General features: G+C 37.6%; 1 protein-coding gene and 1 long non-coding RNA gene across 2 annotated transcripts in view; both read left to right on the forward strand.

The window, feature by feature from the left end:
- Positions 1 to 16,541, forward strand: part of LOC113082669 (leucine-rich repeats and immunoglobulin-like domains protein 1) — a 35,326-nt gene that overhangs the window by 1,757 nt on the left and 17,028 nt on the right. The gene's annotated exons all lie outside the window — the stretch shown is intronic.
- LOC113082670 (uncharacterized) lies at positions 7,247 to 10,478 on the forward strand. The gene is made up of 4 exons (XR_003282814.1): positions 7,247 to 7,294; positions 9,635 to 9,694; positions 9,864 to 9,920; positions 10,145 to 10,478. It is a non-coding gene; the product is annotated as an uncharacterized LOC113082670 (long non-coding RNA).

Raw genomic sequence — 16,541 nt, forward strand, 5'->3', positions numbered from 1 at the left:
ATTTGATACAAATTGCTTTTCTGTATAATGTTGAACATTCCCGGTTGCTTAACTGTTACCTTGTTCCCAGAGAAAGCGGAACGAGATGCTGCGCTGCTCAGCGCATTGGGAAACATCTTATTTGTGACCAGCTGTGAATAATGTGTGTAACACGTCGATAGAATTGACCGGCAGGGTCGGTAGACCAGTCTCCTGAGGGCACTGAGGAGAGACGGGCACCGTATAATATGGTGTCAATGGCCCCTCCCCTTGAGACAAATCCATGTCTCGACGAATCTCATGGACCGCTTCCTCGTATGCCCAGAGCTACTAGCTCAGTGCCCTGAAGTGACGGGCAGGCAGGGAACAACTGTACTAGCTACTCTACAGACCTCCGTAGAGGTAGTGAGCCTCTTAGCACCGCTAGTTTCCAGGCGGTAACTGAGGAAATTGTTTGCCGGAGATTGCTGCAGCCTGAAACACCGTCAGGGTTGGCAGAACGATTTTCTGAAGGCACTGAGAAGAGACGGGCACCGTGTAATATGGTGCCGATGGCCCCTCCCTTTTACTGCGGCGAGGGAGGAAATGATGAATGCCCCTTCAATGCCCATCAAATTAAGCCACAGATGCCTCGCCAAACACGCTGAAAGGGCACTTGATCACTATGTGTTTTCAGATCTCTACCATCACAACTAACACTCAGAGCACGAAATGTACGTTGAAGGAAGACCTATTCGACAAATCTACGGCCTATCCCTCTGACCTCTACTACTACGCTCTCTATTTCAGTTGGTCTCTGGAACTGCCAGTGTGCTTTGCAAGACTTCATTTCTTCTAGTACAGTGATCCTCAAATCTGGCTCGCGAGATCCAGTTTCCTGCAGAGTTTAGCTCCGACTCTAATTAAACACACCTGCATGTGATTTTCTAATGATCCTGAAGACACTGATTAGCAAACTCGTGCATGTTTGATTAGGGTTAGAGCTAAACTTCGCAGGAAAGTGGATCTCGCGATCCAGATTTGAGGATCACTGTTCTAGTGAGAGTGAGGAGGTGTCGTCATAGCACAGAGCCCCTCCCCTCGATATCACAGTCACTGCCATGTTGGCAGGACACCGGATGCGAAACAGGATTTCTTACATGTGTTGTTAGCTCGGTAGTAGAAGAGGTTTTTGCAATTCTGCACTGTTTTTTACCATGCCTGGAAGTTACTACTGCGTTAAAAACTGCTCCAGTACCTCACACGATGCATATGGAAAACAGAGGGAACAATGGAATACAGGTTTTTTTTTTTGGTTACATCAAGCGCAAAACAGCGGTATTTGGAGAAGCTCTCGGTCATCCAAAATATCGACCCATACGAGCTCCCTGCAGCGGAATGGCACAGAGACCTGCACCATTTACCTCCATGCACATATATGGACATTGTGAATTATCTTGTTTTTGGTGTAAGTTACTACACAATTCAGGAATTTAAAAGCCACAAGTCTTTGGAAAGTTATGAGGCTTTCTGCTGTGGCTGGGTCCATCTACAAGCCTCCAGGTGGTGAAAACAGCATTGTACTGGACAAAGTAAGTTTATTCACATGCGGGTTCTGTGTGTTGTAATTACACTGCATTTAGAAGACACTTCTTGACAAAGGAACTTAAATAACTGCCACTGTTTCGTAAAGACTAGATTGTAATGAGATGTTCAATGTACACAAAGGTTTCCAACATGTTTTGATGTAGGCTATAGCTGTGTATGTTTAGTTATAATTTGATTTTAGCCCAATGACGCATATTGTACCAGGTTTTTGTGTTGGGTATTGGGGGATGCAAAGTGGACAAACCAGTTCTGGATTAGCTAGCATAGTTAAATGTGTGATTGCAAGATGTAAATGTCCTGGATTGATTAAAGCTATTAACCCTTAGGGGACTAAGCCCTTTTTGGTCCGTTTTCTCTATTTTTACATTTCGGCTTATAAACCATATGTAATGAGGATGGACCACCATGTATTTGGTATCAATGGATTCAGAAGACCCTAAGCTACCATAAGCATGCATGCAATATGTCTATAAAGGAAGTATGAGTGAAAAATTGTACAATAAACTAGAGAATTTCAAAGACGAAAATGAGATTTTTGTCATTTATTACTGAAAATCCTACCTCACACAACAATAGTTAAAAGTTTTTGACCCAAAAATATATTTTTCAAACTCTTTGCTTGACAGAAATGGGTTAATGTTCAATCAAATGTGTAAAGATCAATTAAATAATTAACTTTATTTACAAACAGTCCTAGGCGTTTTTTTTTTATTTTTGGGACTAAGCCCTTTTTGGTCTGTTTTCTCTATTTTTATATTTGGGCTTATAAATCATATGTAAAGGAGATGAAACACCCTGTGTTTGGTATCTATGGATTCAGAAGACCCTAAGCTACCATAAGCATGCATTATGGAAGTATGAGTGAAAAATTTTACAATAAACTAGAGAATTTCAAAAACGAAAATTAGATTTTTGTCATTTATTACTGAAAAACACACAATATAGAACAGTTTTTGAACAAAGAAAATACATTTTTTCAAACTCTTTGCTTGACAGAAATGTGTTATTGTTTAATCAAATGTGTAAAGAACAATTAAATAATTAACTTTTTTTAAAAACAGTCCTAGGCATGCCAGTGAGCAAAGCAAGGCCTCTCCAGGCCTTTCCAGTAATTGTTCCAGAGCTTGTTCTGCCGTAAATCTTTTACTGCTTGCCATTTTGATAAAACAATTCTGTAATAATGCTGTATCTCTCTCGAATTTATCTCTTTGTGCTCGCCAACACTCCGATCACTTTCTGCTTTCTCCACGTGATGCTGATTCTCTGATCGCTCGAATTTAGCTCTTTGTGCTCGCTAATACTCCGATCGCGTTCTGCTTTCTCCACCCTGATGCTGATTCTCTGAACGCTTATTGATTACATGTCTTTTACTTTAGTCCAGCCAGCTTTTACAAGGCTACAGCAGAGCTACAGAGTCCTCTGAATCGCTAGAAGACATAACCTTCCTCTGATTGGGTTAGAAAAAGACTCCTCCCAGCGGCAGTTTTTCCATTGGCTGTTGCGTGTTGAATCTGCCTAGCACAATCGTTTTCATTGGCCTGTTTACGCAGTGGTATTGCACAATAAGGGAAGTGTTTAATATACAAACTGGACACCGCTGTTTTCAGCTGAATCCGAGGAAGACGGCAAAAAAAACCCGCATCTCTCTAGCATTAATAGTTTTTGAGATAACTACACATTTGTAAAAGTATGCCATTTTGGGCGGTACCGCCTAATCCGTCCCCAGAGGGTTAATAGCCTGAATGCAAGGTGACTTACATCGTAAACAATATAATTCACAATGTCCATATGTGTGCATGGAGGTAAATGGTCCGTGTTTACTGTGCCGCTGCAGGGAGCTTGTATGGGTCGATATTTTGGATGCCTGAGAGCTTCTCCAAATACCGCTGTTTTGTGCTTGGTGTGAGCTTGTTCCTGTAAGGTCCCCTTTCTTTCGCCTTATCTTTCGCATTGCTTTACTTTCTTCATTTCTTTCTCTTATTCGTAGATCCGTTTCTGTTACGCCGACATAATAAATGCACAAAAAATGAAGAGGTCGGGACTGTTTAGTCGCGCTTATGTGAAGTTCTGAAGGCGTTGCCCCTGGCAACTGATAGCGTGTCCTACCATCATGGCCGACCGGCTCAGAACCCTCCCAAATCAACCCAAATCGGCACGTGACTCCTCACTCTCAATTGCTACTCAACCTCATGGCGCTAACTGAGACCTGGATCAAACCTGAAGACACTGCCACTCCCGCAGCCCTCTCCACTATAAAATTATAAATTGGAAAATCAGCAGTTTTAATCGTGTGCTAATCAAACGTTAAATGTGTGTAATTCTGCATTTGAATGTAACTTCGTGTTTCTATCAGTTATATATGTACTGTTTGGTGTTTTTGGAATTGTCATGTTGTGACCCAACTATTCCCCTGTGTAAAATGTGTGTAAAATGTATCAATCTTGAATTACGAACTTGCTAGAATATCACTGCTGAAATCTGATAAGCCCTAAATCATTAGGGTGGATGTTTCCACAGAGACAAAGGAACTTTTTCCCGCTTCAGATCGCGGACGTTCATTGGTTGTTCACGCGAACAGAGGCGTGAACCATCTCAAGCCATGAGAGCTGACCGAACAAGGTCCGCCCTCTCTTCCTTCTCTGACACGATGCTAACCTGCTGCGACCCTCGTCGCTCCCGCTCGTGCCTCTGCGCGGCCTTGGGCCGTGCTCATATCGCCGTCCCCCTCAGCACAGGGGCGGAGAGGACAGCCATTCTCATGGCTCCTTCGGAAGCTTTCTTTTTCGTTGTTTTCTTTTCTTTTCTTTTGGAGATTTAAATGCTGCTTTAAAGTTGGTCTGTGATTTGATTCGTGTTGGCTGCTAAGGGTTACTGTCTGTGATTTTCATACCTGAGCTCATTCTGTAATCTCTTTCTCTTTATCTCTATCTCTCTCTCTCTCTCTCTCTCTCTCTCTCTCTCTCCCTTATTTGGATTCCGTTATGTCTTGTACAAACTTTACTGTCTGTATTGTCGTACGCGTATTTACTCTGTGTGCTTTGTAATTTGATGTATTATTAGTTCAATTATTAAAAACCAATATATTCATGATTGCCTCCGAACCGCTCACATTACGAGTCACTGAAGTGTCTGATCTTTAGCTACAAGCTATATTTTGAGAAACTAAATTTATCATAATGGTAGGATAATGTTTTCATGACCAGAGAATATTTTTCCTTGAATTATAAGAAGTGATAACTTTATTGAAAATTGATAAGTTAATCTTACGGCCGTTTGCTGGACAAACCACTGTTTGATTTGCAGTAATTTACAGTAAGAGATATCACAATAATTGATATGAACAATGGAATATTGACATATTAATGAGTAAATTGCAGTGCCCTGTAATGAGTTATTGATAAATGCAATTGAGCTATTTTTCATAATCAATAAAATTTAGTGTAACTGTCATATGAGATGTATATTAATCATATTCCTGATTAATTATTCAAATTCCCTATATATCATTTGAGTTAATTATTATGTACAACCCAGTGCGGTTACAAATCTTACTACTTGTCCACTTGATCCGATCCCCACTCACCTCCTTCAAGTGATTTCTTCTTCAGTCATACCTTCACTTACTCACATTATCAACTCCTCTCTTCACTCTGGAACATTTCTCTCAGCATTTAAGCAGGCTCGGGTAAGCCCAATACTTAAGAAACCCTCTCTAAATCCAGCACTTCTAGAAAACTGGAACTGCACTCCTGTGGTTTAAGTCCTACCTCTCTGATAGATCCTTCAGGGTGTCTTGGAGGGGTGATGTTCCTAAGTCACAACAACTTGTTAGTGGGGTTCCTCAAGGCTCAGTACTTGGACCACTTCTCTTTTCCGTTTACATGACGTCATTAGGATCTGTCATTCAGACGCATGGCTTTTCTTATCACTGCTACGCCGATGACACTCAACTCTACTTCTCATTCCAACCAGATGAACCGATGGTAGTTGCTCACATTTCATCCTGTCTGAGTGACATTTCTAGCTGGATGAATGATCATCACCTTCAGCTCAGCCTTACTAAGACAGAACTCCTGGTGGTTCCAGCTAACCCATCATTTCATCACAACTTCTCTATACAGCTGGATTCGTCAAACCATAACTCCTTCCAGGACAGCCAGAAACCTAGGAGTTGTGATGGATCATCAGTTAAGCTTCACAGACCATATTGATACAAAGACCCGGTCCTGCAGATTTGCCTTATACAACATTCAACTAAAGATTAGACCATTCCTGTCAGAGCAAGCCACCCAACTTTTTTGTCCAAGCTCTTGCTCTTGTTCTTGAAGAAGTCTTTGCCTAATGGTTAGAGAGTCAGACTCCCAATCGAAAGGTTGTGAGTTCGAGTCCCGGGCCAGCAGGAATTGTGGGTGGGGGGAGTCACTCTCACTGACCTTTTCCTGGATTGTGCCCAGCTAGTGGAATGACCTCCCAATCTCAATTCGAATCTTTACTCATTTTCAAAAAAAAAACATCTAAAAACTCATCTTTTTCGCCAGCACTTAACCAGCTACTACTAGCATTTACCTTTTCTTTTTTGTCTATCATATTCATACACCTGGCATGTGTGTGTTCTGTGCTTCTAACTGAGATTTGTCATGGCACTTGTATACTGTTGTTGATCTCTTGTTGGTCTGAACATACCTGCTTTTAGGAAAACAATGTTTATTGTAGAATGTGCCAGATACATTAACATAAATTAAATTAGTGTTATATCCAGCGCGGGCATGAGCGCAATTCCAGAAGTCTGGAAATAATGAGTGATTTTATGCACATTTGTAAGAATATCACACAGTATGTGACCTACGATCAGATCTGAATGTGTATGTTCTTCTGTCTCACAGCTTCATCTTCTCTTCCGGTCACTGCTGTGGTTGTGGGATCAAGCGTTTTCTTGTTAATCTTCATCTCTCTGCTGCTGCTGTGGAGATACAAGAAGAACAAAGGTGTTCATGACATGATTAATACAAGTGAACAGAAACACATGAAAGATACAGTTTATGAATAAAGGCTCATTAAAAGATCTAAATATCAGCAGAAAGAGTCAGTGTAATCACTGCAGATACTCTTGAGTGACCATAATGCTCTTTGTTTCTATTCTAGATCAGCAGCGTAACATTAACCAGAGATCAGTCCCAAATCAATCTGCAGAATCTCAACCAGAAAACTTTCCTCTACAGTCTGGTCAGCCTCATGAACTAATCATTTAAAGTCATAGTCTTCTGGGGATATTTTTAGCATTGTCTCAGTTGCTTTATTTTTCCATACAATTAATGTCAGTGGGGCCATAATGTGTTTGTCCACCAGCATTCTTCACATTTTTTAAACTATTTTTAACTATATATATATATATATATATATATATATATATATATATATATATATATATATATATATAATTTGGATTTGATTTGATTTTTTCTCTCAAGACTATTTTACTTTTCATCTTTTATTCTCAAATGTTTGTTTGCTGTCCAGCAGATTCTGATCAGGTTTGTGACGTTGTGACTGAAGTTAAGAAGAGAGGTAAAAGTTGATTCATAAACCTTATTTAAACACATATCATTCCAAATCAACAAATATCATTCATTAAATCATATAAACTTTTTTTAAGATGATGTGGAGCCATCGGCAGATGTCACATATTCAGAGATTACTGTCAAGAAAAACAAGGAAAAGATGGACAAAGGTTAAAATAAAGTCTCTTACCTTCACCTGAACAATATGATCATCATCAGAAACATTAATACTTTTCTAATTAATTAAATAAAAGTGCATATTTCTTTCTAATATTGTTTTTCTAGATGATACCAGGCTAGACTTAAATGAAGTGACTTACTCAGAAGTCAGAAACAAAGAAAATAAATCCAAAAGTAAAGGTGAGATGCTGTTTTTCCTAAAGTACACTGTAAAAACTAAAGGTTCCTGGAGGTACCTTTTGGGGTTCTTCACTTGGCCACACCGGCGGAACCCTCTGAAGAGCCTCTAGGTACCGCTTTAAATGGGAGTGGTTCTCTGAGGAACTTTCAGTGGTTCCTGGAGGAACCCTTTTATTAGGATGGCCAGGAACCACCTAGTGTGCTTCAAGGCACCATTTCCCTAATTTCAGTTCTTTAATATTCACCCCCCGCCCCACTGGTTTATTTTTCCTGCTATTGACATTTTTAATGATTTTAAAAAACGACCTGAAAAAATTAAACAAATGCGTATAAAACATAGTTTATTGATAAAAAACAACAATATCCATAATAACCTTAAATAGTCAATACTGCACATCACAATCCCATTCATGGAGACATTGAGCACGTTGGCACATTGGCGATATGAGCACGGCCCAAGGCCGCGCAGAGGCACGAGCGGGAGCGACGAGGGTCGCAGCAGGTTAGCATCGTGTCAGAGAAGGAAGAGAGGGCGGACCTTGTTCGGTCAGCTCTCATGGCTTGAGATGGTTCACGCCTCTATTCGCGTGAACAACCAATGAACGTCCGCGATCTGAAGCGGGAAAAAGTTCCTTTGTCTCTGTGGAAACATCCACCCAGGAGGTTCCCCGATGACAATTGCTTCCCGGGTTAAAACATACGTTTATTGGAAGGGTTGCCTTGGTAAAATTCAAATTTTAGGTGCTAAATATCAAGTGAAATTGAAGTGACATTCAGCCAAGTATGGTGACCCATACTCAGAATTTGTGCTCTGCATTTAACCCATCCGAAACCTTCCTTAAGCATAAAGGAGCAACTGTATTTAAAGTGCTAGAAAAGAGAGAGTCCATAGTTTCTGTTACATCATCAAGTTGTTCTGAGGATATGCTAAGGAATTTGGATAGGGAAGATAACTTAAAAAGCAGTCTTTTGTGGTAGAAGTGATGGTTCTTCCATACTTGTAACAAGAAGTAGAATTTACAAGTTCGGCTATATGAAGTTTGCTATGATAATGTTAAATGAAGAATGCTGATCCCAATGCATCTTTTTTCATTATCAACATGGATATTAAAATAACTAAATATTAAAACTTTATCTGCAGCCAGAACTAACTCAGATGTAAAATCACCAAACTCTTTAATAAAGTCTGTATGGTGCCCTGGTGGCCTGTATACAGAAGCCAGTACAAACATAACAGGGGATTTATCATTAACATTGGTTTCTCTGGATAATGTTATATGAAGCACCATTACTTCAAACGAGTTATACTTGAAGCCTGCCCTCTGAGAAATCCTGAAAACGACGCGGCTCATGTTTATAACAGTACTATTTGGGGGTGGACTCATTTAAAATAATGTAATCATCAGGTTTTAGCCAGGTTTCTGTCAAACAGAGCACATCTATATTATGATCATTGATCATATTATTTACAAAAAGTGTTTTCGTAGAAAGGGATCTGATATTCAATAAGCCAAGCTTTATCATTTGTTTATCCATATCGCATCTGTTTTTTATTTGTCAAAGTCATTGTTCCATCACATTCCTAATAGTAATTATTATTATTATTATTATTATTATTATTATTATTATTATTATTATTATTATTAATGGAGTACTTAAAAGGATACCTGAGGCACCTTTAGTTTTTTACAGTGTACAATATTTCCAGCATGTTCTGAACACTTTGACTGATCCTCTGTTCTGCATTAATATTAATACTGATTAATACATTATTATTAATATTAATACAGATATTAATACTGCAGGACCCAGTGATCTGGTTTATGCTCAGATTGATTTACAGGACAAAATGAAGACCAAGGGCAAAGGTAGACACACAAAAAACTGCATCTGAACACAATGATTCATCACATTTAAATCTTATAGAATCATTTTATCAGAAAAAATAAACGCTTTACAATCATAAAGACTGAGAGAAACAATTCACTTGTTTAGAAACACAGAAGCACACAACATTCACATCTGTCTCTTTTTACTGGTTCTGCTTTTCCTTTTTTTCTTTTTTTACTGTTTTCTGCTTTTGAATTTAGAACAGCGTGCTCATCTGATCAGTTATTAGTGTTGTTCAGACGTCTGTTGATGTGTTTCAGGGAAGAGCAGTGAGTCTGGAGACACTTTGTACTCTGAACTGAAGCACAACACAGACAGAGGTGAGAGAAACACAAGACAAGCTTCAGCACTATTACAGTCAAACCACACACCTGAAATATGAACCGTTTCTGTCACACACGACTCTGATTCCTGAAGTCACGTGACTCATGGAGGACAATCATGTGTTTTATCATCATTTTATTGTTATTGATCATTTGTGTTCTTTAGGAGCTGATGCTGGTGATGAAACTTGTGCTCAACCTTTGAGGAAGAAGAATAAAACACGTAAGAATTCTGTTACAATCGTACAATAATTTTTACAATAACTGAAAAATGAGATCAATTCAGGGCATGCATTGATTCTTTTACATTATAAATCTGCTTTAAGTGATTCAGTTATTTGTGATGATCAGAGGTTCATTGTGATCTTAAAACTGTAAATCTTCAACAGAATGAGCTCATGATTCAGATCATAATGCATCATCTTGCATCTGTTTTATCTGTTAAAGGTCTCTGAGTGCAGTGAAGACAACAGACGGCTAAAAGAGATTCACAGCAGCAGACACAGTGACGCTTGCATTGCATTGCATATAAATGAGTAGATGATTAAACTGAATGATTAAATGATAAATGACTATAAATGAATATAAAAGAAAGAAAGTAAAACACAACACAAATGTATGATTGCTTTCTCGAATCTAAACACACACAGTTTGATGATCCTCAGATTCTTCACAGATGAGCTCTTATGTTCAACACAACTCTGGGAGAAACTGATCTAAAGTTATTATTACATTATTATATAATCTCTGTGCTGCCAATAGAACCAACAGAATAATAAAGTGTTTATTAATAATACAGTAGATGTAAATACAGTGTGTTATAAAATTGTGCTGTGATTTTGTCAAGACAATGAGACTTTTCTTGCTTTCATATTTTATATACTGCTTTTTACATTTATTCATTTTTTAAGACATTTCATAATGCCGTTTGTTTTTTTGTTTTTTGCTGCAGTTAATGAAGTGTAAGATTTAGTTTTGATAAATATATATATGAAAACCAGCTTTTCTGTTTAGTTTTTTGGACTTTTTCAATTTTTTTAACTTTAAGAGTCATATTAACCATAGATCAGAGTAGCAGAACTAAACACATCAGGCTTTTTGCTTTGAATGTTAAGAATGTTGAGTCTTAGTTTGTTGTTTTTGTTATGAAAAAAATAATAAATAAACAACCATATTTTGGACAGTTCAGTGCATGTCAAAGTGTTTTTTGGAGTATTTTCTGGTTCTTCTCTGATGCTGTAACTCAAATGACCTACATTCTGAGTATTAAAGGTGCTGTAGGGAACTTTTGTAAATATATATTTTTTACATATTTATTAAACCTGTCATTATGCCCTGACAGTAGAATATGAGACAGATAATCTGTGTAAAAAAACAAGCTCCTCTGGCTCCTCCCAGTGTCCTATTGCCATTTGCATTTACAGACCGCTCCCGGTAAGAAACAACCAATCAGAGCTGCGGTCCGTAACTTTGTTTGTGTTCAAAATGTAGAAAAATGTATATAATAAGCGAGTACACCATGAATCCGTTTTCCAAACCGTGTTTTTGGCTTGTCCTGAATCACTAGGGTGCACTTATAATAAGTGTTTATATTCGAACTATTTTAGATTGCTTTGGGGATACCGCGGCGGAGTAACCCAGTACCTTTGTGATTCTTCATAGACATAAACAGAGAGAAGTAGTTCCGGCTACGATGTTCTTCCGCAAGACGCAAGCAGTTCTGTTTTTCTATAACCGCTAGAGCGTCAAAAGTTACCGACCGCAGCTTTAATGTACAAGTGTTCTGCTCTAGCTAAATCTTTTACAGAAAGATGGTTAGTTTTCACATGCTTTTAGCCACCATTTTGACCTCTTTTCTCTTCAGCTTTGTTTTTAGGACATCTTTAAATTTTAATAGTCATGCCACTACTCTTTTTCCAAGTAATTCCACTGTGAGAATTTTTCAATAAATTTACTTATGGGATTCTCCATCATTGTTAAAACATTTGCCTGTGTAACCCTTTTGACTTCCAGGCAATTCAGATTTTTGGAGAGAAACTCTTTGGTAACGTGTGGCCACTGGCTTTTATCTGTATAAAGGAAATCTGGACCATTAAACCACAATTTTGATCTCAAGAATGCATCTACATGCATGCCTCTCGATGGTTTATCAGCCGGATTGTTCTCTGTACTTACGTACTGCCATTGATCTTTATTTGTTAAATCTCTGTTAACAGAAATCGGTTGGCAATGAATGTACGAAATCTTGTCTGATCACTGTTTATATATGTAAGACATCAATCCAAACCTGGCACCTACAATAATAATTAACATTACTGTCTATGATAATAGTTTGGTATAGTCAGAACATGGTCTCCCATGTACACTTAGCTAGATTATTATTACTACTGCTCCCCAGGCACCGCAGCATAAATGATGCCTACTGCTCCAGCCGTGTGTTCACAGTGTGTGTGTGTATGTGTGTGTGTGTGTGTGTTCACTGCTGTGTTTGTGCACTTTATTTGGGTTAAATGCAGAGCACAAATTTTGAGTATGGGTCACCATACTTGTCTGAATGTCACTTTCACTTTCGCTTTCACTTTCATTGTGACGCATGAAGACTCAAACCTCATCGGTCACGTGATCACAGAGATTTATACAATCCTTGATACTGTCTTTCGAACCTGTCTGTTGTAATAGAGAAATACAGGCTTCAGAGCCAGAGTGTCAAACGTCCCATCTCTAATAAAAATGGAAACATTGCTCAGTGTTGACAGTCAAAGTCAACCATAGTTACCGAGGCCGTAGTTAGTAAAAAAAAAAAAAAAAAAAAATGTTATTTGTGCATTGCTAACTTTGGAAGCTGCTTGTAGTAGTTTATAGAGGCCTAATAAAGGTTGAGCTGATGGTTGTGTGGTAACGTGTGCAGCTCGGACTGTGAACAACAAAATAATGCAGTGTGAGAACAATTACTGGAGACATTCTCTGTGAAACAGTCTTTTCAAGTAAAAAACAGCTTTAACAACTTGCTTGCACTGAAAGAGCAGGTAATTGTCTTAGAATGCATCTCTTTTTCTTCCTGTTTTGTGTCTCTGTGTAGAGTTGTGTCTCCTCCCTCATCTCTTCTTGAACTATGTAATGCAGGAAGTGTCTGATTTAGAGACACATCTCTGTTAAAACAGTCTGTTAATGTGTCAGTATGGGCTCCAGTGCACTGCCTCTCATGATCTGTGAGTATTTCACTATATTCTACTCTATCTTCAGTTTTTCTGTTATTAACAGTGTTCAGCTGAAGATAAATTAATGATTGTGTGTAGGAGGCTCTATGAATTCTTTATCGTTCAGATTAATGTGATGATATGTTACGTGTTGATCAGATACAGAGTTTCAGAGAACATGTATTTATCTGAGCTGCTTGTGAAAGATGGAGGCTCTGTGGACATGTGCTTTTTTTTTTTTTTTTTTTTTTTTTTTTGGTTAAGTTCAATCAGATGTATTTGTGTTATTATGAATTTGATATTGTATGATATAGTATCTTGTAATAGATTTCCCATCAGAGCTTCGGAGTTTGAGAACAGTGACCAAACACAAGTTACAATAACTTTAAATTCTTTCTGGTCCTATTCTTGAAAATTAATTGTCCACAACTTCTGTTTTCTGAGACACTTTTTCTGTTATTTTTAACCAGTTTGTGTCATTTTTAATGGATGTGTGTGAAGTCAGTTCTCCTTCCATCTTTAGCATATGAACATGTTCCACTAACGCTTGACAGTCAGAAAGTGTTTTTGGTTTTCATTTCCAACAACATATTTATTGTTTGATAATATGCTTAATATACATACTCACTGCTGGTTCACTTTCTGGCTCACTTTAACTGAACTGGTGTTGATTCATTTAAAATATATTTCATATAAAAAATACTCTTTGTGTTCAAATTCTGTTCATGGCCTGCACTAACAAAGCCAGAAAAAGGACATATTAATGTGCAAAAACCCCTCACTCTGCGTATCACTAATGTTACAGAATAGGCTCGCCACATAACCATAAAACTGTATAAAACAGAACAACAGTCACCACCTTTAATAGCGCCTGTAACTGTCTATTAATATTTTGAATTAAAGAGAACTTAGAGAGCGTGGGCTGCTTTTAGTGCTTGAATTTGTGCTTCAATAAATGCTAGAAGTTACTATTTAAAATATATATATATATATATATATATATATATATATATATATATATATATATATATATATATATATATATATATATATATATTTTTTTTTTTTTTTTTTTTTTTTTTTTTTCTGTCTCTATTTAACATTAACTTACAATAGTGAAAGACTTCTTCCCTCAATTAGATTGCATATATTTTCTTGCCTAGGATGCGCCTGATCAATAATCATGTGGTTTGCAGTCGCTCAAACTGATCTGTCGAAATCAAAATGTGGATGGTGAAGGGAATTGCTTTTGTTAAACCCTGTCTGAGCAAAATCAGTAAGTTTTAGTTCAATTGCATAACATTAACTTGCATGTTTAGGAAAAAAATACAATTTTTTCCAGTTCAAAATGACCTGAACACAACATGAGGGTTAAGTGGATGTCGTCAGCGTCAGACAGGAAGTGAGGCTGTGTGTTTCTCAAACACTTTGACCTAATGTGGTTTGGACTTCTGTTAAAGTGAAGAATCTGTGGTGTGAAAAAAATAATAATCACAAATGTTAATATTAGAATCAGAAAGAGTTTTATTTCCAAGTATGTTTACACACACAAGGAATCTGTCTTGGTGTCAGGAGCTTCCACTACAGAAAGTAAAGACATAGTGCAGACATACATATAACATTTAAGGTAATAAAAACAAACAGAGAACAGACTATAAATTATGAATAACAATATATGGTTGAGAAACACACAGCCTCACTTCCTGTCTGGCGCTCACAACATCGACTTAACCCTCATGTTGTGACAGGGCTTTAACAGGCGAATAGCAGCTTAAACCACAGATCATCAAGATTCAATCCTCACATCACAAAAAAACACACTTTGCAGCAGCGGCAATCCACCTGTCACTCTAGTGACCACGCCCTTAATTATGCAGAACTTTAAGGCTTAATATAATTTAAATGGATGAGTTAAAAAAAAAATCACCCCCCTCACAGTTGTCATGAAGGGTAAAATTAGCTATAAACATGTAGAACAAAGCCATTCTCGTTGACCACCATATGTAGCCATGCTTCAAGTCGAACGCACCCGATGACGGACTACGTGCTTGTGTTCATGTTGCAGAAGAAGTAGTCTTTACTGTCATCATATCCTGTTGTCCTTCATGTCATCTTTACAATGCACTGAGTTTGTGGTGGTTTGGTTCGTCAGGTAATCACGTAATTATAGACACAATTGAGAGATTAGTTTCCTCATAGCATTACAATGATTTGACCTGTTTGTGTGGGTCATGTATCTGGTAAAGTATTTGTCATTTTTAAAGTTTAAAATTAAATTATAAACTAAGAATGTGGGAGTTTTGGGGAAATTAACTTAATTTGGATGAACTCATATTTGGATGAATGTGATTGTTGTTTTATGAAATTGTAGATTAGTTGGATGCGTCCAGCAATTGTTTATGAGTATGAAAGTGTCTTGTCATTTAAATGAGAAAAGCGAGAAGTGAGAAGAAAAAAATGTTTATTTGTTGTTTTACAGAAGTTGTCAGCTGCTGCTTTGCTGTGGCTCTTATATTGGTTTCGGTATCGGGACGCTGGATTGTTACCTGTGCACTGTTGCTTTGAACGCCCTCTGTTAAGGCTAATCTTCCAAAAGTTTGTTTGATAACCTCACAGCTGTTTCACAATTGGCCAGATTCACCGTATGACAACGATCACGGGTTAGTCAAACCTTTTCAGTTCCAATAATGGCCACAAATCTGTGTTTTTAGAACAGTAAAAGTTCTTTTTACTGTAGTCGCACTTTTGTATCGAGTCCCGTTTATCATACCACACTGAGAAAAGCATGTATGCCCCACTGTATTAGTATTTAAATAGTATATATGATTATGTTGAACTTTATTCTTGAAAAGATGGCGCTGCATTAAGCAGTATGTAAAAACTGTTTCTGTTGCTCATGAAAACATTTCTGAAACGTCTGTGCATATGACAAATATTGCATTTAATTCACTTCATCTGTGATAAAAGTATGCAAACACGGTGTGCAGTGTCACTAACGGGAGCATATATATATATATATATATATATATACACACACACATTATCCTAAAGGATTATTAGAAACACCTGTTCAATTTCTCATTAATGCAATTATCTAGTCAGCCAATCACATGGCAGCTTCAATGCATTTAGGGATGTGGTCCTGGTCAAGACAATCTCCTGAACTCCAAACTGAATGTCAGAATGGGAAAGAAAGATGATTTAAGCAATTTTGAGCGTGGTATGGTTGTTGGTGCCAGATGGGCTGGTCTGAGTATTTCACAATCTGCTCAGTTTCTGGGATTTTCACACACAACCATTTCTAGGGTTTACAAAGAATGGTGTTAAAAGGGAAAAACTTTTCTTATATATATATATATATATATATAGGCCATTCTTTATGTTCTTTCTCAAGAATTTCAGAGCCTGATGAAATCAGAATAAATACGTGTTTAAGACTGCAAAATACACTCAGTGTTACGGTCACTGCCCTTGCCCTCCAGAATAAAAGAGAACAATCAAGTGAAGGTGTAATAATAAAAACTCCATAATCATTGGGAAAAAGGAGGCGGGAACCAGCGGACAATCAAAATTAAACCATAATAATTCAAAATAAACACAAAACAGCGCGTCAGCCCCTCACAGACGACTGATGCGCACAAATAAAA

Source organism: Carassius auratus, unplaced genomic scaffold, assembly GCF_003368295.1.
Source record: "Carassius auratus strain Wakin unplaced genomic scaffold, ASM336829v1 scaf_tig00036645, whole genome shotgun sequence".
Classification (NCBI taxonomy): domain Eukaryota; kingdom Metazoa; phylum Chordata; class Actinopteri; order Cypriniformes; family Cyprinidae; genus Carassius; species Carassius auratus.